Genomic DNA, 27,542 nt, shown 5'->3' on the forward strand with positions numbered 1-27,542 from the left:
CCAGGCGGACAAGTCATCTTGTGTCCCAGTGCGCGACCGACCAACCGATCGAACCAACCGCCAATGCCCATTGCCTGAGCAAACTCGAGCAGACTGGCGGCCTAACACGTACTAGCACTCCAGACGACAGACAGACACTAACCGCCTCACCAATGCGGACGATAGACAGACCCAGACTGACATGGCTGACCAACTAACCAGACTCGCCCAAGACTGACAGACTGACTAATTGCCTCCGACTGACTTCCTGACTACCGAGATCACAGCGCCCCTTAAATGCACGTGAACAGGCAACTTTTCCACTTTCCCACCAGAGGGAGACACCAAAGCTGTGATTGCCACAGCGGCGCCACCGCCAGAAACGGAAGGCGACTGCTTTACACTACGCGCTGCGGCGCGCTCTTCAAAACAGCAAATTTTACTACGGCTCAATGGCTGTTAATGCATGTATCCCATTGTTGATTCATTCATCCCACTGTGAGACAAGACGGGCAGTACGTTAACGGTAAAATGTTTGTGTTTGCCAGAGAAATCATGATTGTATCCAGGCGTCCGAAGCAAATCGACACCACGAATGTCTTTCTTCAGGGCTCAAAAAATGTGGTAATTTCGTGCGGAGAGATCAGGACTGTATGGGTGGCCTCACATGTTTCCAAGGTTACTTTCGCGACGCTGCAGGTGCTTCGCTGGGAAGCCCATACACATAATCCGTACAGTCCCCATCTCTTATTCTGCGATTTCCATACTTTTAGAGTCCAGCAGATATACATTCATGGCCGTTTATTTGCTTCGGAAGACGAGATGCATGCTTAGGGAACAATCATGGTCTTATCTCACAGTGGTATAGATTTATTAACAGTTATGCCGATTACTTTTGAAATAATAAACAGTTTATTTAATTTTTTCCCAACTGTCTCGTTCTCATTTCATTGCCTCTTATAAAAGAATGACAGTAGTCTATGTAAGGCGATTCTATAGAATATATGTTTTCTAATGCTTAATCCGAAAAGGGAGACATTACATAGAATGAAATGTTTAAATATTCCACAAACTGTGTTTGGTAATACTCCAGAAGATAGACCCATTCAAATAAAGCACCATGCCGCAGTTTTCTATTCATTACAAGACAACTAAAAAGGTGATAGTATGGCAGTCTGTAGATTACTTTCTTCCTTGATTGATAACCTCCGTCGGGTAATAAATTAAAGAATGTGAGTGTGGTGTGGCGAGTTACGTTTATATGAGTTGTATTCCGATGTTTTTTGGGTTTGAATAAAAAAGTGTGAGTGCCGTACCAACGTTCACACGTAACTGGCATTTTTATTGAAAATAAATAAGCACCCCTATCTAAGTGGAAGTAGTCGACATGGCACATACCATTCCCTTTTCTTTCATACTCATGTGGCGGTGATCGAAGCGAGTTACCCGTACCACACATAAATATTTGCGTCAAGTAGCCCTGGAGTTTCTTATTTTGTACGCCAAGAGCCACCGCATTTGCGTAACGTGATTGTACCATATAGCTCGTTCAACTTTTCATGAGGCAATGTCCCCTAGCACCGTTCAGAATCCATCGACAGAATTCAGAAGTTTTCCTGACGCTTGCCATCGTTCTTACTAATCTGCACTAGCTTACACTAAATGGCACTGCGCTAGCGACTACTCAGTTAACTTCCTCACATGGGGCTGTGGCATTAACTTTATTTCATTTCGCGTTCAAAGCTACAAATAAGTACCATACATGAATATGAAAGAACTGTAACGTTCTTTCTTGTGTCATTCCCATCACAGCCAGTCGCCAGTTCGGAGCACGAGATGCACATGTTGTCAGCACTGCAGGACATTTCCGTTCCTAAAATTCCACTGAAGAAGCTATACTGCTATTGGCTCATGGCAGAAAATCGGGTCCGCCTTACCGTATTTTCGTTATTTTGCCGTATTCAACAGTTTTCAGTTTCCTTCACCTTGGTATTTATTTTTGCTGTTTTCCGGATGAACATAATTTGAAAATACGAAACTGCTGATTTTGGGGCATAATTTGTAGGTGTGGCATATCAAGCAAAGGATCGGCAGCCTTTTGGAATTATTACAGAACTAAAATATGAACCGAAAACGAAATTATATATTTAGGCAATGGTGAGATTGCGGGGATACGCTAGGGGATGTGTTCCCTTTAACGTTCTGTTTATATTAAAAGGCAGAAAATCTCGTTCATCAGTTACATTATTAGCGATAGACGTTACTAAGATTAGATTTCGTCTATATCTTGGCCATTCGTAAATTGTATGTTGGTATTTCTTTCAGGAATTTTCGTAGCTAATGTCACGCCCTTTTAGTAATGGGACAAGAACGTCGACCTTCACAATATTATTGAAATCACTCCACATGTGAGTGTTAAAAGCCACCGAAATAAATAATAGTCCTATGCTGTCAGATTTTAAAATACATTTCGAGAAAGCACTGCTTTCATTGTTATGCAGTGATGTCCAGTATCGTTTATTCACTTCCATATTCGGTGCTGAAGAGGTTAAGGCGAAGTGTGGAATTCTATTAGTTTCAGAGTAGAGATGAATAGTAATATTACGCAATATTTCTCATCCGTAGCGAACAAAAAGGTTATGTTGTTTTAAAAGTGATGATGAAAATGGCAGAGCTGACGAAAGTAAAAAAAAATAGTGGAAATGAAATCGCACCTGCTAAAAACGTTCCGTTCAAATGCAGGCCCCTTCTGTAAATTGTGTTGATTGTGATCTTCCTGGCTATTGGACATTGGCAGACTTCTGTCAGAGTGGTGGCTAGTAAAAAACAAAACCTGGGATTCAAAAGTTGTAAGAAAGTTGGGTCACTAGGGACAGGAAGGGGTAAACGAGGAATGAATATTTCGCAACATTGTTCACCAATTTCAGTGTAATGTATTGGAGAAAGCAAAACAGACCAGGTGACATCTCTTCGAAAAAAACTTTTTGAACACAAAGAAACTTCTAACCATAAAGCTTGTTTAAAAATATTATCTACAGCAACTGAAAAATCTTTGGAATCAGTCTGTGTTAAAGCACTGGAAGTCAGTAACAGTTAATATTTTAAGAACTATCTACAAAGTTGCCAAAAGGAGTCAAACGTTAAGCAACTGAGTCGGAATTTGATGTTCCAAAATTATGGAATGGACATGGGTCGAATTCTTCATTCAACGTTGGCATGTGTCAACAGATTAAGTCACATAGCTACAGAACTGAGAGCCAGATGATAAAAAATGTAACTAAATCACATAGCAAAATTTCCTTGATACTCGATGAAAGTTCAGCGTTCAGCCAATTGTCTTCATTTATCATTTATGTTCGAACAATGCTATCTGGTATTACAGAACCAAATAGTATTTTCCTTGATTTGATTAAGATGGCTTGCACGACAGCTGCGGGCATATTGAATGCTGTAATGTATAATTTAAAGACGTAAGTTTTTCACCAAGAGTTTTTGAATGAAAGTCTCGTTTCTGTTGACACCCAGGTCACGGTAGTTTTGTTGGGGAAAAGGAAGGGTGGAGTTGCCTTGCTGAAACAAGCTTTCCCTCAAATTTTAAGGTGGCACTGTGCCAGCCATAAGCTAGTACTATCTGATGGTGATATAAGAAAATGTTTTCCATAAGAAATCTGTCATATTAAATCTTTACTGGATAAGCCGTACACCCTCTACCGTCAGTAGCCCAAATATTCCGGAGAAGTAAGAAGACATACAGAAGACCTTGGAACTGAGAATTCTTAAAATGGGCAGCCTTGGGTGCTCGGTGGGTTTCCTCCAGTTTTAGAGCTGTTTCAGCGGGGCATAGTCCCTCATTGTTAATTCACATCATTTTCACGTATATCAGAGAAAATTGCTCAGAGATATATACATTTATATAACATCATACTGTGTGTGTGCGTGTGTCTGTGTTATGACAATACATCTAAGATTAAGAACAGGGACTTTCAGAATGGGTTAGAGAAATAAAAACACGGCTAGAATCGACTGGAATCGCACAGGAAAATATTCAGAACGGGTAAATGTTTTCTTCAGTAGAGGTAATTCGACCTGGAACAAAGAAACCACCTTGGTGTGAAGCGAGGCAAAAACTTGTAGCAAGAGGACGACACAGATTGAAATAACAGGGGGATAACGAAAGAACAATCAATGTCTATGAATACTTACCTCTTTATGTTTTGGACCAAAAATTAATTTTTTGAAACTTGGGATATAAATTAATTATAACTGATTATGTACACTCCTGGAAATTGAAATAAGAACACTGTGAATTCATTGTCCCAGGAAGGGGAAACTTTATTGACACATTCCTGGGGTCAGATACATCACATGATCACACTGACAGAACCACAGGCACATAGACACAGGCAACAGAGCATGCACAATGTCGGCACTAGTACAGTGTATATCCACCTTTCGCAGCAATGCAGGCTGATATTCTCCCATGGAGACGATCGTAGAGATGCTGGATGTAGTCCTGTGGAACGGCTTGCCATGCCATTTCCACCTGGCGCCTCAGTTGGACCAGCGTTAGTGCTGGACGTGCAGACCGCGTGAGACGACGCTTCATCCAGTCCCAAACATGCTCAATGGGGGACAGATCCGGAGATCTTGCTGGCCAGGGTAGTTGACTTACACCTTCTAGAGCACGTTGGGTGGCACGGGATACATGCGGACGTACATTGTCCTGTTGGAACAGCAAGTTCCCTTGCCGGTCTAGGAATGGTAGAACGATGGGTTCGATGACGGTTTGGATGTACCGTGCACTATTCAGTGTCCCCTCGACGATCACCAGTGGTGTACGGCCAGTGTAGGAGATCGCTCCCCACTCCATGATGCCGGGTGTTGGCCCTGTGTGCCTCGGTCGTATGCAGTCCTGATTGTGGCGCTCACCTGCACGGCGCCAAACACGCATACGACCATCATTGGCACCAAGGCAGAAGCGACTCTCATCGCTGAAGACGACACGTCTCCATTCGTCCCTCCATTCACGCCTGTTGCGACACCACTGGAGGCGGGCTGCACGATGTTGGGGCGTGAGCGGAAGACGGCCTAACGGTGTGCGGGACCGTAGCCCAGCTTCATGGAGACGGTTGCGAATGGTCCTCGCCGATACCCCAGGAGCAACAGTGTCCCTAATTTGCTGGGAAGTGGTGGTGCGGTCCCCTACGGCACTGCGTAGGTTCCTACGGTCTTGGCGTGCATCCGTGCGTCGCTGCGGTCCGGTCCCAGGTCGACGGGCACATGCACCTTCCGCCGGCCACTGGCGACAACATCGATGGACTGTGGAGACCTCACGCCCCACGTGTTGAGCAATTCGGCGGTACGTCCACCCGGCCTCCCGCATGCCCACTATACGCCCTCGCTCAAAGTCCGTCAACTGCACATACGGTTCACGTCCACGCTGTCGCGGCATGCTACCAGTGTTAAAGACTGCGATGGAGCTCCGTATGCCACGGCAAACTGGCTGACACTGACGGCGGCGGTGCACAAATGCTGCGCAGCTAGCGCCATTCGACGGCCAACACCGCGGTTCCTGGTGTGTCCGCTGTGCCGTGCGTGTGATCATTGCTTGTACAGCCCTCTCGCAGTGTCCGGAGCAAGTATGGTGGGTCTGACACACCGGTGTCAATGTGTTCTTTTTTCCATTTCCAGGAGTGTATTATAGTCACAATTGTGATATAATCTCGGCTGTTAACCGTTTTGGCCGTTGTGGATCATCTTTAGATCTTTTCAGCTTCATCACCGTTTCACTGTGTAACTACATTGACAAGACTGTAATAAATATTCAGTTTCAATTTCCCCAACAGTTCCTACATCTCTCTACAGGTATTATTTCTTCCCTTGTAATAGATTGTTTACTTTGTCTGGGTGTATAGGTTTCATAGAAATCTTCACTGTCTGCAACACATTTACTAGCAAGAGGTTGCATCATCTCCTCGAAGAGATTGAGAAACGGATGCAGCAGTTCAGGGTGATTGAAGACACACACGACAGTAAAATCGTCCAAAGTCCGCGTGTGCCTGGTATTGGTGAAAGGGGGCCGGAAGAAGTTTCGCAGCAGTTTCTCTTTAATGCTACTTCTACGACGGTTCTTCACGGTTGCATAATGCGTGTGGAAGTGACATCATCTTTGGCACCTGGTTACGTTCCCAGAGAACAGAAATGTGGTGCTTCCTCGACATTTGTGGATGAATGAATTCAATGTCGCTCTATCTGTTGTGTTTTCCGCTTCACCATACTCAGTGTAACGCATGCTCCCTCACTCGTAATTACTGATGCGCTGTCATTATGTTCGTAAAGGAACAAGAGCATTTTCTAATCCCTTGGATCTGCTATACATCATGATGTACGCCTCGTACAGAATTTTCGGTGAAGTAGATTTTCCGGTGGTCATTTCGTACACAGCTGTACATGCGATTTTTGGGCACGAGTCATGAACGTCATTAATCAGGAAGTACCGATTCTATTTCACATTGTGATATACGTTGCCTTTCATTACTCGTTACCGAGCGGGGTAGGGCTTCTTGCCATCCTGATTTAGGTTTACCGTGATTTTCCAAAATCGCTTAAGGTAAATGCCGGGATTGTTCCTTCGAAAGGGCATGGCCCCTTTCCTTTCACATCCTTCATTAACCCGAGCTTGTGCTCCGGCCCTAATAGCCTCGTTGTCGACGGGACGTTAAAAAACTAATCTCCCCCTAGTTACTCATTGTTATGTTGTCAGTACCGTCGAGAGAACGGTTCATATTCGTTCACCCATTACGGAATACCTACTATCCCGTCATGACAGCGGCCCTATACGTAAATCCCAATATGTGGTTTAATGTCACAGGCTAAAAAATTTCCGCTGGCAAGTCTGTCACACATAAAATACTAGGGCTACTCGTGCTACATACGAAAAAGTATTTTTCTTTTTTTTTTGTTCGAGCTACGCCAGACAGGCCTGTACGCCTTAAACAGTACACACAGTTTATGAGACATTACCTCGAACGAACATCGCATGTGTAAGAAAAAAAATTACTTACATCACGATGGCCCGCCCGGCTAACAGCACGGTCTAACGCGCTGCTTCCCGAGCGGGAAGGAGCGCCTGGTCCCCGGCACGAATCCGCTCGGCGGATTAGTGTCGAGGTCCGGTGTGGTGGCCAGGCTGTGGATGGCTTTTAAGGCGGTTTTCCATCTACCTCGGCGAATGCAGGCTGGTTCCCCTTATTCCTCCTCAGTTACACTATGTCGGCAAACTGCTCCGCAAACACTGTCTCCACTTACGCGTACACCGTAATTAATCTACCACGCTAACATTTGGGGTTACACTCCTCTGGTATGAGACGTTCCCGGAGGGGTGGGCGGGTGGGGGTCCACTGGAAGCCAAACCGCACAATAACCCTGGGTTCGGTGTGGGGTGGCGGTGTGGCGGTGGGATGGGTGTACTCCTGTGCCCTGTTGTGAGGTTGTGAACCACTGAGGGCTATGGCGGGACGAAGCCTCTCCGTCGTTAGTAGGTCCCCGGTGTCAATACACAATACATAACGATCATTATCCACAAAAGAATCACTTGCAATATATTTCCTTGTGCAATTCCGCGGGACTGCTACGGTCGCAGGTTCGAATCCTGCCTCGGGCATGGGTGTGTGTGATGTCCTTAGGTTAGTTAGGTTTAAGTAGTTCTAAGTTCTAGGGGACTTATGACCTAAGATGTTGAGTCCCATAGTGCTCAGAGCCATTTGAACCATTTGAACCTTGTGTTGGGGTTTATGGGCGCTCAACATCGAGGTCATCAGCGCCTTGAACCTTGTGCAATTATCTAGTAGGAAGCAGCGAATAAGCTACGCAATTGTTTATAACATCACACTATTTGCATAAAAGTCATATCTTTCTCTTCGGGAGCCGGCCGTTGTGACCGAGTGGTTCTAGGCGCTTCAGTCTGGAACCGCGCGACCACTACGGTCGCAGGTTCGAATCCTGCCTCGGGCACGGATGTGTGTGATGTCCTTAGGTTAGTTAGGTTTAAGTAGTTCTACGTTCTAGTGCTCAGAGCCATTTGAACCATTTTTCTCTTCGGCCTCTAACGTGTGTTGAAAAGAACTCGACAAAGCTGTTTGCATAGTTTAAGAAAGTTGAATATCAACGAAAGTTAATTAAGGAAACAAATATCAGTGACGTAAAGATCAAATGCAGTCTTACGGTATTACTATAGACATTCGTTTTTCTGTTTCAGATTTTTAGTTTCATAATGACCGTGGTAGTTCCTGTTTGCATTAGAAGAATCGTCTTTTTATTCAGAATCAAGCTTTCATTCCGATGTGAACACTAGATAAAATAAGCAGTCATAATAGTCGGGACTGGATATTTATTTTCCACGGTCATCCAGTTTAGCAATCCAAACATGCTTCATTCATCAATTTAAACGTTCAGTTTGCCTATAGTTTTTGAGCCCAAAAGCACTTCAGTATGTTATGCTTGATGAATAAAAACCCGATTCGTCTCACTCATTTGTTACCCTGGTAAGTAGTAATGTAATTATAAACTTTACTAACGACGCTCCCTTGCATTTTCCACTTTATCTAAAGCGAAAAGCACTTTTCATCTTCAGATAGGTCTCTGCAGTTGCAGCGTAAAGCACTTCGCCAGCATCTTGTCCATATTTGTGAAAAATGTCTTGCAGGTTTTGTGTTCATCACTTATGGAAATAAAAGGTACGCGGACGTATAGGACAGGTAGTAAATAGCAAATACAAGTGGCGTCGACGGTAGTGGAAGGGCTACTTGATAAATGTGCTTGTTAACTTATAGGCGAGAGTTGCCAGTATTCTGGATCAGCCGTGCTATCTCACTGTAACTCGAAGCAACAGAAAGTTGAGCTCATTGTCAGAGAGAGATGAAACCTAAATGCGACGTGTACCTTGTTACAGTCGATTAGGGAGGCACCAGTTCCTGCTGAATGTTAAAGAAGAGAGTTTTGTATCTAATGGGCCCAACAGTATATTGAAGGGACTAACTCCTACGCAAAGGAAATGATTTTGACAGTGAATTATGTATGCAATCGCTCCTTCACCTAGTACTTTTAACAAGCCCGTATTGAAGCGGCTAGTGAAATCTGAATGTCTATAGCATCTTATGTCAGTGCAAAAGTTGTACTAATATTCAGATTTATTCTGAGTATATCATGAGTATATCAAAACACTTCGTACGAAATATCCTTTAATACATTTTACGCACCAAGCAGCTTTATAAAATACGAAATTTAACTATGTTATCAGGAAGTCTAATGTTGGCAAAATCACGTTAGGCGCTCACTTCATTTGACGTTGGTTCGACTCAGGAGGATGTGTCACACCATCGCGTTTGGATATATTGCCTACCTGATGCTTACAGCTTGGTTTCCTCTTCCTTTCAAATTGCTGATTGATAGTCTTTAAAAGTACACTGTCCGAACTGATTCTATACAACTATGTTACCTACAAAAGCGCACGAAGGAAGGAAACACTGCCAAGAGAATAGAGCTTGGTTGACCTAATTTCCGCTTTTCAAGACAATTTATGCAACTTCGCCCTTGTGTGTACCTTTCTGAAAGGGCCCAATTAAGTTGCAACCGCAGACAAGCGTCGACTGAGAGAAAGGGGAAAGCGAAAGCACAAATATTAGCTGTGCGAAAGCTGCAGAGGTTTCTGTGCCGGAACCTGTAGCAAACGGCTTCATCGCTAAATGAATTTATCGGAGAGACTTAAACTCGGGATAAGTTTGGAGTTAGGGAGTCGTGCGCTAGAAATTGCGGTAAGTATAGGAGAACGGGGGCCAGTGACCCCACATTTAATCTGTTTGCTATCTTCCGATCTTCAGTAGAGAAGTCGGCGGTTGAAAAGAACCTGCTCAGCCTGTGAGAGAGGGGATGTGATAAACACGTGCCCAGTAATAGCCAAAGGCGCGACCCCGTGTTTACTGCCCACCGCATCGAAAAGCAACACTATCCAGGTACACGGAATCCTGTGGGAAGAACAACAGTTCTGTCACGTTATGTATACAGATGAAAACCGTCAGAAAGAGCGATCATTGTGCCTTACCACTCTGCCCAATTCTCGTGTATGCTTCAACTTACTTATTACAAAAACTGATCCGCCGAGCTGTCCGAGATGAAAGGATCTCTTGTAATTCGATGACGCTCAGTTAAGCGTTTCTTGACTAATACCTGCTCTGAACGCATGAACGAGTATGTACAAACGACTATGCCACAGGTGTAAAAGATTTCGTAGCTAATACATAATGAGGAATAACAAGTACATGTGGAAGTTCTCAAATAGAGGTGCAATCTTCATTGACATAATGCAATTTGATATTGTCAGATTTGAGCAAGTTGTTTATTTAATTCGCAACTGTCTCGATTGCATTTCTTGGATTCATTACCATTAACCGCTTAGGACTCTTAGAGTCATCATCAGGAGAAAAAATAAAAAAAAACGAAAATTCAAAGTTATTTTCCAAAAGAGTTGTAAAATATTGAAAAGTGGAAGATCAAGAGGTAAAATAAAATTATACCCAGTAGCTTCTGACGAACGTAAAATGTTAAGTTGTGTTTATGTCATGTTGTGGGTCTTTTTTTAATTTCAATACAGAGCTACATTCACTGTTACGGCTGTGCTTCTCAGAAGCGATATGCGGGTTACTCACTCCAATATGACACAGGCTCAAGACAACTGGTCCAGGAGTGTGGGTGAGTTTCAGTCAGTGGGAGGTTCTGTCCTTGAGCTAAGACAGACCGTAGAAACTCCTGTACAAAATTGACGACGCTGTGCATAGCTTTAGGTGATAATAACGAATGAAAAATGAATGACTGAATGGATAATTTTTAAAAACTCTAGAGTGGCCGTACTTGGAATTCTTAGTCACAGTGACGTTCAATGTTTGAAAAATTATTTATTAAAAATAATTTGTGGTAGAAAATAAATGAGTCAAATAAAAGAAGTGAATATCAAAATGAATCAAATGGCTCTGATCACTATGGGACTTAACTTCTGAGGTCATCAGTCCCCTAGAACTTAAACCTAACTAACCTAAGGGCATCACACATACCCATGCCAGAGGCGGGATTCGAACCTGCGACCGTAGCGGTCGCGCGGTTCCAGACTGTAGCGCCTAGAACCGCTCGGCTACCCCGGCCGGCCTAGTGAATATCGGTATAGATGGCCGATGTCTGACAGAAACGAACTCTGCGCGGCCAAGTGAGAAACTGCTAGATCGATGCTCGGTGATGCTAAGATATGTCCCCTTACCGAACGATTCAGTTACAGTTTTCTAGTTAATAATGACAGAAATGTTAAAAGGGCCAAAGGCAGCGTTTAATTTGTTATTAAATTATTTTCAAGAAAAGACACTGACACAATGAACGACATTCGCAGTACTCGATATTATGATTATGATGCTTTTGTACAGACCCTCACGGGGCATTAATTTTATCATATTATCGGATATATGTGTTTTCCTTATTTTACAGAAGTGAGTGAATGAATGTGCCTTTTTTTCACGAACACCAAAGGAGAGACGCCGCGGTATCGTCTAACCAGTATGAGAAAGTCGATAACTTTCGCTCTAAAAACTTTGTAGTATCCAACTGAATGTCTTAATTGTTGCTCTTCAAAATAGAGATGTCAAACACACAACTTTCACTACTCTTCTTCAATAAAAAAAACTGTGAACATGATCTTAATGACGATAACAGTGATTCCATCGACTACACTTAATTTCAGTTTTGGAACTGTGGTCTGTGAAGCAGAATGCCAATCGGGACAACGAGAAATATGTAGAAGACATGACGTAAAAAGGCCTCTATTCCAACAACGCATGAAATACAGACTGTTAGAATTTACTCTGGTAGTTTATCTAACGTAATATCCACCCCCCCTCCCAAATGTGCTACTTCACATAGGGAATGACTTACAAAGTTACCATATTTAATGCAATTGAGAGGTGGCTGCCTATCCTGGTTAGCCACATCCCACCCTTAAGAGGAGATAGAGTTAGTGAAGGCAATAATGGCAGACAGGATGTAGCAGATGCACAGAGAATCATGAAGTCTAATATGGCAGTAGTTGCAGAGGCTGTACTAATTATCTATGCTTGCTCTTTATATATTGGTGGTATAATAGACAGATGCTGGGTCATTAGGGGCAGACAAGCACGAGGCAGCCGAGTGGAATAGTAACATTTACATTTTGGACCAGGAACGCAGCGAGGAGTTCACTACTAGAACTTGGTCTGGGGACAAAAAGAAAGACCGGTTTTTAACATTTGGACGGCGTAGACGGAAGAGATCTGACGTGTAACACCCCGCGATGGCCGAGTACGTCAGTGAGAGCACACATGGCCGGTGTTGATGGAGGGCCACCTCGAGTACTGCGGTTCGACGACATTTGGCACAGCTCATGGTAAGAATACATTGCTACACCAGCATGTCCGGGACGGAGAAGCACAACGAATGTTCCTTTCGAATGGAAGTGGTGGCGTCCAGGACGGTAGTTCTGTCCCAGTAAGAGAAATCACAGCTTACCTACCATACAACTTCGCGCGTCTGTAATTACACTACTGACCATTAAAATTGCTACACAAAGAAGAAATGCAGGTGACAAACGGGTATTCATTGGACACATATATTGTACTAGAACTGACATGTGATTACATTTTCACGCAATGTGGGCGAGAAATCAGTACCCTGAACAACCACCTCTGGCCGTAATAATGGCCTTGCCCATACGCCTGGGCATTGATTCAAACAGAGCTTGGATGGCGTATACACGTACAACTGCCCATGCAGCTTCAACACGATACCACAAGTCATCAAGAGTAGTGACTGGCGTATTTTGACGAGCCAGTTGCTCATCCACCATTGACCAGACGTTTTCAATTGGTGAGAGATCTGGAGAATGTGCTGGCCAGGGCAGCAGTCGAACATTTTCTGTATCCAAGAAGGCCCGTACAGGATCTGCAACACGCGGTCATGCATTATCCTGCTGAAATGTAGGGTTTCGCAGGGATCGAATGAAGGGTAGAGCCACAGGTCGTAACACATCTGAAATGTAACGTCCACTGTTCAAAGTGCCGTCAATGCGAACAAGAGGTGACCGAGACGTGTAACCAATGGCACCCCATACCATCACGCCAGGTGATACGCCAGTATCAAGGATAACCGTAGCCATGGTCTCCGAGCTGATAGTCCATGCTGCTGCAAACGTGATCGAACTGTTCGTGCAGATGGTTGTTGTCTTGCAGACGTCCACATCTGTTGACTCAGGGATCGAGACGTGGCTGCACGATCCGTTACAGCCATGCGGATAAGATGCCTGTTATCTCGACTGCTAGTCATACGAGGCCGTTGGGATCCAGCACGGCGTTCCGTATTACCCTCCTGAACCCACCGATTCCATGTCCTGCTAACAGTCATTGGATTTCGACCAACGCGTGCAGCAATGTCGCGATACGATAAACCGCAATCGCGATAGGCTACAATCCGACCTTTATCAAAGTCGGAAAAGTGATGGTACGCATTCCTCCTCCTTACACGAGGCATCACAACAACGTTTCACCAGGCAACGCCGGTCAAGTGCTGTTTATGTATGAGAAATCTGTTGTAAACTTTCCTCATGTCAGCACGTTGTAGGTGTCGTCACCGGCGCCAGCCTTGTGAGAATGCTCTGAAAAGCTTATCATTTACATACGACAGCATCTTCTTCCTGTCGGTTGAATTTCGCGTGTGTAGCACGTCATCTTCGTGATGTAGCAATTTTAACGGCCAGTAGTGTATGACAGGATCGGGCCAAATCCTGATTGATATCCTTACTCGTCTCTGAATCTTGCCAACCAATTACGATTATTGTCAATGTTACCTCTTATATATTACGGGTACTGTGAATCATAAGTGTTCAATCCTGGCAAACCCCAAAGTTGCTAATATAATAAATTCCTAATATCGTAATTTACTATTTTGCCCTGATAGCTAGTGGATCCCATGTCACAGTAAAGACTTAAAGGGTCCCTTCTCGGAATACACTCCTTATGGCCCCTACGTGACATCGCGTTATCCAAAACCCATCATGTAACTTCGCTAATCAGCACTGCACTCTGATATCAGCCACTGGAATCAGACGGTGGAAATTTTATATATGTAGGGGAGGCCAAAGACAGTAATGTATAGCGACACATTCCGAGGAATCATTACAGAGACATGACGTAGTCTTCATCGTGGCCAATTGCCGTGCCTGCTCACGTGTCGTACTGCAAGAATGGAACAGTTATGTTCCTAGAGCGTGTGTGACCCTGCTTGTCTTAAGTCTGCAGAAGCACAATTCAAAACATTATTTATTTTTATGTTATTATAACATAAGCATTACTTTTCATTTTTTGAAAGATAATACGAGTAAATTACTGTTGTAGTTGAAGAAAGATAAACGGGGACGTACTGTCAGCTGAAACAAAACTAATATGTTAGTTCACTACCGTAATTAGGACCATACAGAACTGTACACGTAATATCCGTCCCTTTCAACTGCCGGCACCGTGGAACGAAGGTCTGTATACATGCACGAAGTAAGTCACGAACAGCACGTTTGAGCCATGTATAGCAGCCATCTACATCTACATCTACATCCATACTCCGCAAGCCACCCGACGGCGTGTGGCGGAGGGTACCTTCAGTACCTCTATCGGTTCTCCCTTCTATTCCAGTCTCGTATTGTTCGTGGAAAGAAGGATTGTCGGTATGCCTCTGTGTGGGCTCTAATCTCTCTGATTTTATCCTCATGGTCTCTTCGCGAGATATACGTAGGAGGGAGCAATATACTGCTTGACTCTTCGGTGAAGGTATGTTCTCGAAACTTTGACAAAAGCCCGTACCGAGCTACTGAGCGTCTCTCCTGCAGAGTCTTCCACTGGAGTTTATCTATCATCTCCGTAACGCTTTCGCGATTACTAAATGACCCTGTAACGAAGCGCGCTGCTCTCCGTTGGATCTTCTCTATGTCTTGTATCAACCCTATCTGGTACGGATCCCACACTGCTGAGCAGTATTCAAGCAGTGGGTGAACAAGCGTACTGTAACCTACTTCCTTTGTTTTCGGATTGCATTTCCTTAGGATTCTTCCAATGAATCTCAGTCTGGCATCTGCTTTACCGACAATCAACATTATATGATCATTCCATTTTAAATCACTCCTAATGCGTACTCCCAGATAATTTATGGTATTAACTGCTTCCAGTTGCTGACCTGCTATTTTGTAGCTAAATGATAAAGGATCTATCTTTCTGTGTATTCGCAGCACATTACACTTGTCTACATTGAGATTCAGTTGCCATTCTCTGCACCATGCGTCAATTCGCTGCAGATCCTCCTGCATTTCAGTACAATTTTCCATTGTTACAACCTCTCGATACACCACAGCATCATCTGCAAAAAGCCTCAGTGAACTTCCGATGTCATCCACCAGGTCATTTATGTATATTGTGAATAGCAACGGTCCTATGACACTCCCCTGCGGCACACCTGAAATTACTCTTACTTCGGAAGACTTCTCTCCATTGAGAATAACATGCTGCGTCCTGTTATCTAGGAACTCCTCAATCCAATCACACAATTGGTCTGATAGTCCATATGCATTACAAGGGAGTTGCCATCCTCAAATCTCAATCCGCGAAGCAATTGCATTAGTTCAACGACGAGGAGGTATTCACACTTTGCCAGATCAGGGCGGTATGTTGGGTGGTACAGCGAGGCTTTGTCATCTCATTGGTGGTTTTCTCACTCAGATATGACCGGGTGTTATCGCGAATCACCAAAGCATCGTGTTTTTGACTAAGTTGACCTAACCGATGCGTTCGTCGTACGTTCCACGTCGATTAATTTGGCTATTTTACGAAATGTTGCTTGTCTGTTAGCACTGACAATTCTACGCAAACGCCACCAGCCGATGTGTTGTCCGTGGTGAGAAGCAAAGCTTGAAATTCCCTGTTCTCGGCCCACTCTTGACACTGTGGATCTCGGAATACTGAATTCTCTAATGATTTCCGAAATGGAATGTCCCACAGTCAAGCTCCAACCACCGTTCCGCGTTCAAAGTCTGTTAATTCCCGTCGTGCGGTCACAATCACATCGGAAACCTTTTTACAAGGATCACCCGAGTACAAATTACACCTTTCGTACCCATACAACCGCTATCTTTATACTTGCATATCGCTACCCCATGACTTCTTATCACTTCAGTGTATGCCTCCCCAACGCATCCCACAAGTGCCTGATGGGAATTAAGTCGTCGGTACGGTCAGTCCATTCGCCGAATATCCTCTCGTTCCATAGGTCTTCTTTCTGCGAAGTTCGATGTGGTCGCGTATTGTCATCCATAAAAGTGATGTCAGTGCCAAATGCGCCCCTGAAAGACGCACATAGGGATGGTACACGGTGTCAAAGTAACACTGACCGGTGAGTTTACCGTATTCAAAAATTTCGAGGTCTGTGACTTCATGCAACTTACACCTTCTCACACTGTAGGACCAGGACCCGCAATACGATGATGTTTGATAAATTTTCTAGGTGCATTATCGAGTATGATCGTTTTAGTGGTTCACGTGTTATGATGTTGCACGGGCGTAGTGTCCTCCAAGTCTATGACATGGTACACTCACCGGTCAGCCTTATTGCGACGCTGTACTGTATGGCCATGTGTGTCTTTTCAGGTGTGCATTAGGCCCTGATTTTAATGGATAACAATGCACGACTGAATTGCAGATACACGTCTGCACTCCGTCATCAGGCCATAAGTGGCCCATCGGGACCATCGGACCGCCGTGTCATCCTCAATGAGGATGCGGATAGGAGGGGCGTGTGGTCAGCACACCGCTCTTCCGGTCGTTACGATGGTTTTCTTTGACCGGAGCCACTACTATTCGGTCGAGTAGCTCCTCAGTTGGCATTACGAGGCTGAGTGCACCCCGAAAAATCGCAATAGCACATGGCGGCCGGGATGGTCACCCATCCAAGTGCAGGCCACGCCCGACAGCGCTTAACTTCGGTGATCTGACGGGAACCGGTGTATCCACTGCGGCAAGGCCGTTGCAGATACACGTCTGGGGCATGTTTTATTAAATTCACCAGGTCAATAACAACAAAGTAAACGGAAATCGTGCGTTACCTTAATCTCGTACAGTTTTGCGATGGCTTCATATCAGCGAAGTTGCTAAATTTCAGGCAAAATCTTTTATTAGCGGTAACTCCGTAACTAAACATTTGCAGACCTATGTTTATATGAACTTTTTTCTTTAGTTTTACTTGTAGAGTAACGTATTAAAATATATGTATTACTTCGTGAGTCGCCCTGTATAAAGCGTGCCGGGTGACGTGGAGAACAGGGCAGTCGTTGACGTAATGCAGGAATGGGGCGATTTGTCTGGGTCCAAAACACATGAAAGGCATAGTGATGGTTTTCGGGACAATGGTGGAAGAATTTCCGAAGCGGCTAAGCTTGTAAACTGTTCGCGTGCTCTTGTGGTTAAAGCACATCGTGTATGGCAAAACGAAGCTATACCAAACTGGCGCGGAGGCAACTGTGGTGCAGTACGGACCACAGGTGACAGGGGTGAATGACCCCTGCGGTGCTGTACATGGGGGTAAAGACGTGTAACTGAAACTTCCTGGCAGATTAAAACTGTGTGCCGGACCGAGTCTCGAACTCGGGGCCTTTGCCTTTCGCAGGCAAGTGCTCCACCACTGAGGTACCCAAGGACGACTCACGCCCCGTCCTCACAACTTTACTTCTGCCAGTACCTCGTCTCCTACCTTAAAGTTTGGAAGGTAGGAGACGAGGTACTGGCAGAAGGAAAGTTGTGAGAACGCGGCGTGAGTCGTGCTTCGGTAGCTCAGTAGTAGAGCACTTGCCCGCGAAAGGCAAAGGTCCCGAGTTCGAGTCTCGGTCCGGCACACAGTTTTAATCTGCCAGGAAGTTTCATATCAGCGCACTCTACGCTGCACAGTGAAAATCTCATTCAAGGCGTGCAACTGTTAAGCAACTGACCGTCCAGAGAATCAAGGGGCTACCAGTTGTTTCAGAGAACGTTGCTGCGTATGGGCCTCCGCATCAGACACATGGTTTATGCATCCACGGTGGCTGCTTTTCATCGGCGCCGAACGCAACTGGAAGTTCACTGAATGGCAACAAGTGGTCTTTTCAGATGAATCACGTATGAAAGAAAACTCCCTACAACAATCGTCGGAGGAGGAAGCGGGGTGGCCGAACGCTTCTAGGCACTACAGTCTGGAACAGCGTGACCGCTACGGTCGCAGGTTTGAATCCTGCCTCGGGCATGGATGTTTGTGATGTCTTTAGGTTAGTTAGGTTTAAGTAGTTCTAAGTACTAGAGGACTGATGACCTTAGAAGTTAAGTCCCATAGCGCTCAGAGCCATTTGAACCATTTTTTGAGGAGGAAGCGTTGTGGTCTACGGGATGTTATCATGGCGTTCCCTGGGTGATCTCATCATTCCGGAAGGTATAATGGAACGACACAGGTATGCATCCATCGTTGGGGACCATGACAAACTCCACATGCCATTTGTTTCTCCTCGGCAAGATGGTAGCCACAAGCAGGACAATGCAATATGTCACACAGCTTGCAGTGTAACTGTGTGATTCTAAGAGCATCGTTACGTGTTTACTGTTCTTCTCTGGCCATCTCGATAGGGTTGTTCGCGCTGTGTATCCTCAACCGAGAAATCTAGCGCAGCTGGCCACGGTAATGCAGTCTATGAGGCTCCAGATTCCTATCGGTACATTCCAGAACCTCACTAACTCTCTTCCAGAATGTCTCGTAGCAGTCCTCTTTGCAAATGACGGTTATTCGGGCTTTTGGGGGGGGGGGGCGGTCACGTTAATGTGGGTGGACACTGAATAAGCGTCCTACCATGTGGATAATCTACTTGGACGAAGATTAGATTTTCAACCATTCATGAGACAATTTTTACGTTTACATGTATACTGTACAAATCATACGAAGTGTGTGGCAGAGTATACCTTTTAATGCATCATATATTAAGGATTCTTCTCGTTTCATTCAAGCGTGCAGTACGGAAATGACATCTAACTTTATATTTTTGCACTTTTCCGATATAAAATCGAAAGCGTGATATAACCCCTCGCTAAGTAAGCGCCTCTTTCGCATCCCACAAGGCACAAGGGCAGGTGCTGTCTCTGTTCAGCCGGCGGCCCGGACTACCTCGCTCTCGGTCATTGATCACCGATAGCTGGAGGACAGCCACCCCAGGACTAGTACTGGAAGTTACGTGGTATGTGGACGCTACGAGCAACTGCTAAAATTGAATTGCATTTTGATCGAGTCAGTGTTGCCAGTCTGCTAGGGCTAATTTACACTGGTTAATTAAATGTAAATTCTGATATTACTGGTATTTGTATTATGAGCATTAGGGAGCGGTCAAAGTATAATTTGCTAAAAGAAAAAAGAACTGGCTATAGTCAAGATCGCACAAATCTTCTGAAGCAAAGTCTGTCGAAACCGGTTATCGAAATTAAAGTAATATCTACGCGATCTTAGCTATAGAAATTTTTTTTACCAAGTAAAACAGATTCTCATTATGAGAAAATTCAATAAATGTATAATTCTCTGTCTAAAGTTTGGTCTTTCAGTGCTGGAGACGGCATCAGAGGCTTTAACGACTCAGAAAGCAGTTACAGGCACAAAAAAGCTCAGCAAGAAGATCTGTTTATATGCATCTCCATAATGGTCGGTTCAGGACGTCATCATACTGTTGTCTAAGACTGCGGTGTCGCGCCGACGTATGCTAAAAAAAACAAACATCGCCAGCTGTTCTACACTAAAGTCCTATGACATACGTCTGCGTACTTCGGGATCTTAGGCTGCAGTCAGATGACGTCACGAAAAGACCTTTGCAGCTTGTCGAGCTTGTTTCAGCCTGCATCTCATTTCTGAATTGTTAAACCTCTGATGATGTCTCCCGCACTGAAAGAACGAACATTGGAAATAACGAAAACACCGGCAGTTAAAGCCTGCATTTTACTGTTATTTCTGTCTATCGGGTTTGAGACCTGATCATGATTTATGAACATTGTTTGAGTCGCTTCTGTATCTATTGTCTACTCAGCACACAAGCTCAGTTTTCCTATCTTCGTTGAAGCAAGTTGCGCGTCCTCGCTCAAATTTTATTAATACACTCTTGTCTGGAACTAGCCTCAGTAACGTCAATCCAGAATCGTGCTATTTACATTGCTAAAGGTTTATGTCTGTCTATGCCACAGCTCTTTCTGTCTGTCGGATTCGAGTTCGCTTTGTAATTTATGAGCATTATTTGCTTTGGTACTCAGGGTTAACTTTACTTCTTGTTGTTGATACCGGCTGGGCGTTGTTCTTTAAATTTTGTTCATGTATTTTTCATTGTTGCCCATCTGTTTGACAGTGATTTTTTATAGTTGTGGATGCGACAAAAATCCAATAAGGAGCAAGCGATAATACTGAATTACTAGAATAGTAGTGCAGTAGATCATTTAATGAAACGTCATCAGCTGGTGAATGAATAACTTTAATACTAAGCGTTTCGGGATAACCGATCATCAAATGTCTGTAAAACAGAGGATAAATAATAATAAGGAAAAGCAACAGAACAGACACAAAAATATCCAGAGCAGAAGGATACATACCAAATACATCGAGTTGTGCAGATGAACTAAAGTTATATGACAGATAATTCTCAGAGGCACAGTAGCAAAATCACCACGAAACAAAATTTTACCGTTAGGTGGCGTAGTCTTAGAGGCGCTACATAACGTCAAGTGACAAACGACTATTTATGTGCTACCATTTTTAAAAAAATATATATAAACTCATGTAGACAGAAAGATCAAGCCGACAATATAAATATACAAGTAACTCAATTGATGGCTTATAGTGTCTACCTGGCAGACAAAAATTTTAAAATAAATTTACATATGTAAAATAACAAAAAAACAAAAAATAGAAACTGCATAGACGATCTACAATGTCCTCGTTCTACCATGACAAGAACTGGGACTCATGATCCACATTACAACTTGAGAAATTAAATACAGGATTACTGATGGCTTCAGAGCGCCAATACATCAAACATACAGACTGGAATAATTTTATTTTACACAACTAAAATAATGAGTTTCATTTTTTTTAAATAATCAGACATATAGAAGATAATCATTTAGATATGAAATTGTAAAGAAAAGATGGGGCACGAAAAAAATAAAAGCACAATTTAATATTTACGTTAATTATTTTGGTGCTCTAATATATGGATTGTGAAAGGATTGCGAGACATAAAATCGTTAAAATGAAGGTGTACGTAAGACGTTGGCTCATTGTCTGTTCTGCTAACTAAGGGCTTATTCACGCTGGCTTTATTATACGGAACACTTGTTAATTGAATTCTTTTTCCCTCTGTTTTGGTTCATACTGTGCTTTATGGAACCTACGATGAAACAGGACCACTGGAGTGGACCTAAAAGCTTTGATATCTCAAGTGAAATTGTTCAGTTTCTAACTCTAAAATTATATTATTCCTTTGCACGCATTCATTTCAGTTTTTCAATCTTTACATGTTGAAGATGTTCGTAATAATGATTTGGAGGCCCCTTTTGAAAATAAAATTTTCTTTTTGATTCAAATGTTATGTTTTTGGCACGAATCACTCTAGCACTCGCAGCCCCTCTTTTGCAATAGTAATTAAGTTCCCACGCAGGCTGTTTGCCTGTTTTCATTCGCATAATCAGTACAGGATAGGTACGTAACAGACTCGATACATAAGAGGCTGAAGAATATTTGTAGTCTCCGACCTGAAAGAAACTGCTGGTGAGATGCACGGCAAAAGAATGAAAAATTTTCAACGTTTACGTAATGCTGTTTAAGTCGAACAAACCTGCGACTAATCACACTGCCCTTTTTGTATAAGGTTGATGATGTACTTCAGTCCGACCTGTAATACACTCCAACAGTGTCCAGATTCCATATCAATATCCATATCGCTCACAGATTTTCACTGTTCAGAGTATGTACTACTTATGTAAACATATGTGCTACTGTGTACTGTGCTTTTGTGATGTAACAAGCATCAGTGAGCGACATATGGACATGGCCTTGTGCACAAGATGCTCTATGTTTTTGAGTATTTTAATTATGACAAACCTTTTATAATGTGCTGATTTTTATCCACATGACATCTTGGCGTGAGGTCCAACGTAAAATAATCACAATAAAGAGATCTTAATACCTGGAGATGACAAGTCTGTCGAAACTAGTTGCCTTAAATAAAGAAAAATTTTGTGTGATTCATACTGTTGAATGTTTTTAGCAAGTAAGGCAGCTTGCTCCTTCAGTATTTTCAAAATGAGGAAATTCAGTTTTCTCCTAACATGACATTAAGTGACTCATTTTTGTTGAAGAAACCACTGAATGGCGACGAGGTGATTTTCAAGGTGAAATGTTTCCCGGACATCTTAAATGGAGACTTCTGCAACCAAGGCCGCTGCTAATCTATTATTGGAGAAAATGTGTCGCATTGAAGGGTGAGTATGTTGTTTATGCTTTATTAACTCTTCTCCATAGCTGAGGGTTCTCAGCGTCTTCTGTCAGGGAGCTGGCTGGTCTCTGTAATAAAAAACTGAGTAAAGAGATCAACAACGAGCTTCAACAGATGTCATGTGACGACCGCTACGACCAAATACAACGAACAATGCCGACACGGTAGCTCAGCGTGTTCGGTCAGAGGGTTAGCTACCATTTGTGACAAAAAACTGAATGAGCGGATCAACGAAGAACCTAAACGGGTGTCATAGACGTCCGGCCCGAACAGATTCAAAGAACAATGTAGAACAAAGTGATATCAACAACAAAAAATGACTATAACGCACGCTGGTGCTGTGCAGCTCGATTCCAAAGTACGTCGGTTCGAATCCTGGTGGTGACTGGTATTTTCACTGTCGTTATTTGGCTGGGAAGGACAGGGGTGGTGGTGGCATAAAGTTTTTGACCATAAATTCTTCGAGCCAATGTCCTGGATTAAATTCCAAATCTCTCCGGAGTGTCATGAAGAGAGATCACGTGACACTGCTGTTGGTGATCCGTCCGTCGGATGGAGACGTTAAGCTCTGCGCACCTGTGTTGTTATTTGAGAGGAGTAGGTTGTCGATAAGGAATAAGGAGATTCTCCGCAGAATTGGCGAAGAAAGGAACCTATGGTTCAAATGGTTCAAATGGCTCTGAGCACTATGGGACTTAACATCTATGGTCATCAGTCCCCTAGAACTTAGAACTACTTAAACCTAACTAACCTAAGGACAGCACACAACACCCAGCCATCACGAGGCAGAGAAAATCCCTGACCCCGTCGCGAATCGAACCCGGGAACCCGGGCGTGGGAAGCGAGAACGCTACCGCACGACCACGAGATGCGGGCAAGGAACCTATGGAAACACTGACAAGAAGAAGAGAGGATAACTGGCCAAGATAAACATCGGAAAATGGTATTGGAGGGAATTATAGAGGGTATAAACTGAAGTGTATGACGGAGATTGGAATACAGCCAGCAGATATCTGAGGATGCATGGAGAAAGTGCTACATAACACTACAATATACACGCATCGGTTATACTAATCTACACTCAATAACACATACTTCCTACACATCCGGAACGAAAGGGGAGAATATGCGAGAAGAAAGAACACAATTTCTGACAGGCAGCTGTCCCCACCCAATGGAATTTACCAGCCAACAAAGATATTCGACATTTACATTTATACGACACTGATGCGTCGGCGTCAGAACACTTGTTGCTTTGACTCCAGTGTCACAACCGAACAACTCTTTAGTATGCAGTCTCTTTTAACTTAAGGGCCGGAGATTGTCTTGAAATAATGGTTGCTGTGTCTAAATTCGATATTAACAGCCAGACGACTGTAGTCTTGACAATACGATTCTCTCAGTACATCCTTTTCTTGGCATCATAGACCATTTATGGAGTGAACGGCTCTGAACCGTTGCGCGATCGATATCTCGGGCCACATCTACTGAAATACAGTCTTTGGCGCGAAGGCCATGATTCCGGTAGAAGCAGCGTGCGAAGCAGGACGGACGATTGAAGTATACGGTACAACGGGCCGGCTGTTTGTTCTGCCTCCAGTGCGACTTCGAAGTTGGGTGTTGTTGAACATCTTCCGGACAAGAGGGTCCTACACGAGAACTGGAGACGACACGTTATTCCTTTGGCCGATCACGTCTGGAGCCGAGCGATGGCTCGTCCTCATCCACACATCTTCTGGCGGCTCTAAGTTTTTCCTCTGCACAGCGGCTTTACATGCTCGGTGAGCCACTTTTAGTTCGTTGCTTCGGTGCGGAGACCACGCGGCGTTTGTAAAGTCTGTTCTTGCTCTCCCCTGTGAGCGTGATAATTGTGACAGGTTCGCTTCCCATGCTTGTTTGTGCCCTGCTGCTTCTACATCGGATTCGGTCCAGTCTTCTGTTGTTGTTGTTCTCTGTTCCTCCGCCTGGCCGGGCCATCTGAGCAGCGTGTTGCTCGTATCAAAACATAATAGTTGCCATTTGACAACTGTCATAGATTTATGATTTGTTGGTGGTTTTTAAATTATTGATGTTCTGCAAATTGATATAATGTTTAATGCGTCATTATTTAGGACGATCAAGGTATTTCTTTTCGTCTGCTGCATTGTGTACTAACTCTCCAAATCGCTTTCTTTAATTATTTGCCGCCCGCAACCTTATGCGCCTTACAGGAGACAAATCTTGTTGCGCGTATTTTGGTGGGTTATACTTCCAAGTCAGTCTTGTGTTCACGTTCGTGAAGTTCATCAGCCAACCCTTCGCTTCTACCTTCCACCTTGTTCTGCGTCCCACACGACGGTTAACTAGTTACCGCTTCCGCCTCGTGGTGTGATTTAAAGCTGAATGTCGGTTGGTCATAGAACTTCTTCACTATCAGTTTGAAACGCCCCCTTTGAAAAATTATGAATGACTCTGCTGGTAAACCTCTTATGTTACTTGATTTTCAAACAGCTGAGAAAAACTGAACGTACTCATTCTTATTCTGATCATCACTAAACTGACACACAATATTTTTAGCGCAACGCAATCTGATTTTCAATAATCTCTACAAAAGAATGGCCCTGACTAACAATAACCTATACCTTTTATGAATCACTTTCCTCATAAAGCCTGCCGCGGTGGTTTAGCGGTTCTAGGCGCTCAGTCCGGAACCGCGCGACTGCTACGGTCGCAGATTCGAATCCTGCCTCGGGCATGGATGTGTGTGATGTCCTTAGGTTAGTTAGGTTTAAGTAGTTCTAAGTTCTAGGGGACTGATGACCTCAGATGTTAAGTCCCTTAGTGCTCAGAGACATTTGAACCATTTTTTTCTATCGGACGTGTCCATATCCATATAAGTATATAGTTCTGGCGACACCGACAATGACCTTCTTCTTTAGCACGGATGCACATATATTCCCCGACTCTAACGGGACTTGGTAAGAATGTCTTCCACGAGTAGTGAGTATGTTGGGGTGTGACACTACGAATGTAGTTTCTGGACAGACAAGGTGAGAATGTGGGTCTTGCGGGAGGCGTGCGCGAGATAGTCCCTTTAGTCGCGCCAGCCGCTGTGCCCTCGGTGGCTCAGATGGATAGAGCGTCGGCCATGTAAGCAGGAGATCCCGGGTTCGAGTCCCGGTCGGGGCACGCATTTTGACCTGTCCCCTTTGATATATATCAATGCCTTTTAGCAGCTGAAGGTATTAATATAATTCTAATTTCGTTCTAGACGGCTGCAGGTCATCAATGGTGTCTGTTCTTTCGGACATGTCCGAAAGGGTTGATAGAAGAGATAGAGAAGATCCAACGGAGAGCAGCGCGCTTTATTTATTTATTTATTTATTTATTTATTTATTTATTGTTCCGTGGGACCAAATTAAGGAAAAGACTCCATGGTCATGGAACGAGTCAATACACGAAATTATAACACGATATTAGAAACAGATAAAATGAAATATAAAAAAAAACATATTCAGGTGACAAGACGTAGATTTAAATAAAGAAAATCAACAATGTAACACTGGAATTTGCTTAATTTTTTAGCTCTTCCAGGAGCTCCTCGGCAGAATAGAAGGAGTGAGCCATGAGGAAGCTCTTCAGTTTAGACTTAAAAGTGTTTGGGGTACTGCTAAGATTTTTGAGTTCTTGTGGTAGCTTATTGAAAATGGATGCAGCAGAATACTGCACTCCTTTCTGCACAAGAGGCAAAGAAGTGCATTCCACATGCAGATTGGATTTCTGCCTAGTATTAATTGAGTGAAAGCTGCTAACTCTTGGGAATAGGCTAATGTTGCTAACAACAAACGACATTAAAGAAAATATATACTGTGAGGGCAATGTCAGAATTCAAAATTATTAATTGTCAACATTATCCCTGTCTCCCTTTTTATAAAGTGGCTTCACTACCGAGTATTTAATCGGTCAGGAAACCGACCACTCCTAAAGGAAAAGTTACATATATGGCTAAGTACTGGGCTAACATACATAAGACAATACTTCAGTATTCTGCTAGATACCCCGTCATATCCATGAGAGTTCTTGGTCTTTAGTGATTTAATTATTAACTCAATCTCCCTCTTGTCAGTACCATGGAGGAGCATATCAGTTAACAGTCTCGGAACACTTTTTTCTAAGAGCGCTATATGATTCCCTGTTGGGACTAAGTTTCTATTTAGTTCACCTGCTATATTCAGAAAGTGATTATTAAATACTGTACATATATGCGACTTATCACTAACACGGACCTTCCCACTACGCACTGATTCTATATCCTCGACCTGTCTCTGCAGACCAGCCACTTCCTTTACGACTGACCATACGGTTTTAATTTTATCCTGAGACTTAGCTATCTCCATACCACATACTTTTTGCCTTCCTAATAATATTTTTTAGCACATTACAATACTGTTTGTAATGGGCTGCTGCATTTATATTTTGCCTGTTTCTAACGTTTTGATATAATTGCCGCTTTGTTCTACGAGATATTCTTATCCCTCTAGTCAGCCACCCAGGCTGCCGGTTTGTGCTAGTACCCTTTTTTGAACGTTCTAACGGAAGGCAACTTCCAAAGAGCACGAGAAAAGTCTTGAGACAGGATCATTTAGTAATCGCGAAAGCGTTACGGAGATGATGGATAAAGTCCAGTGGAAGACTCTGCAGGAGAGACGCTCAGTAGCTCGGTACGGGCTTTTGTTGAAGTTTCGAGAACATACCTTCACCGAGGAGTCAAGATTGCTCCCTCCTACGTATGTCTCGCGAAGAGACCATGAGGATAAAATCAGAGAGATTAGAGCCCACACATAGGCATACCGACAATCCTTCTTTCCACGAAGAATACGAGACTGGAATAAAAGGGTGAACCGATAGAGGTACTCAAGGTACCCTCCGCCATACACCGTCA

At 43.7% G+C, this 27,542-nt stretch overlaps 1 protein-coding gene, 1 non-coding gene and 1 pseudogene across 2 annotated transcripts in view; 1 reads left to right on the forward strand and 2 right to left on the reverse strand.

The window, feature by feature from the left end:
* The window catches only part of LOC126162937 (guanylate cyclase 32E), a 935,168-nt gene that overhangs the window by 702,230 nt on the left and 205,396 nt on the right, over positions 1-27,542 (reverse strand). The window lies entirely within an intron of this gene.
* On the reverse strand, positions 16,994-17,111 carry LOC126104666 (5S ribosomal RNA; annotated as a pseudogene).
* Trnat-ugu (transfer RNA threonine (anticodon UGU)) lies at positions 25,715-25,789 on the forward strand. Its single transcript has one exon. It is a non-coding gene; the product is annotated as a tRNA-Thr (tRNA).

The sequence above is a fragment of the Schistocerca cancellata genome, chromosome 1 (assembly GCF_023864275.1).
Source record: "Schistocerca cancellata isolate TAMUIC-IGC-003103 chromosome 1, iqSchCanc2.1, whole genome shotgun sequence".
In the NCBI taxonomy this organism is placed as follows: Eukaryota; Metazoa; Arthropoda; class Insecta; order Orthoptera; family Acrididae; genus Schistocerca; species Schistocerca cancellata.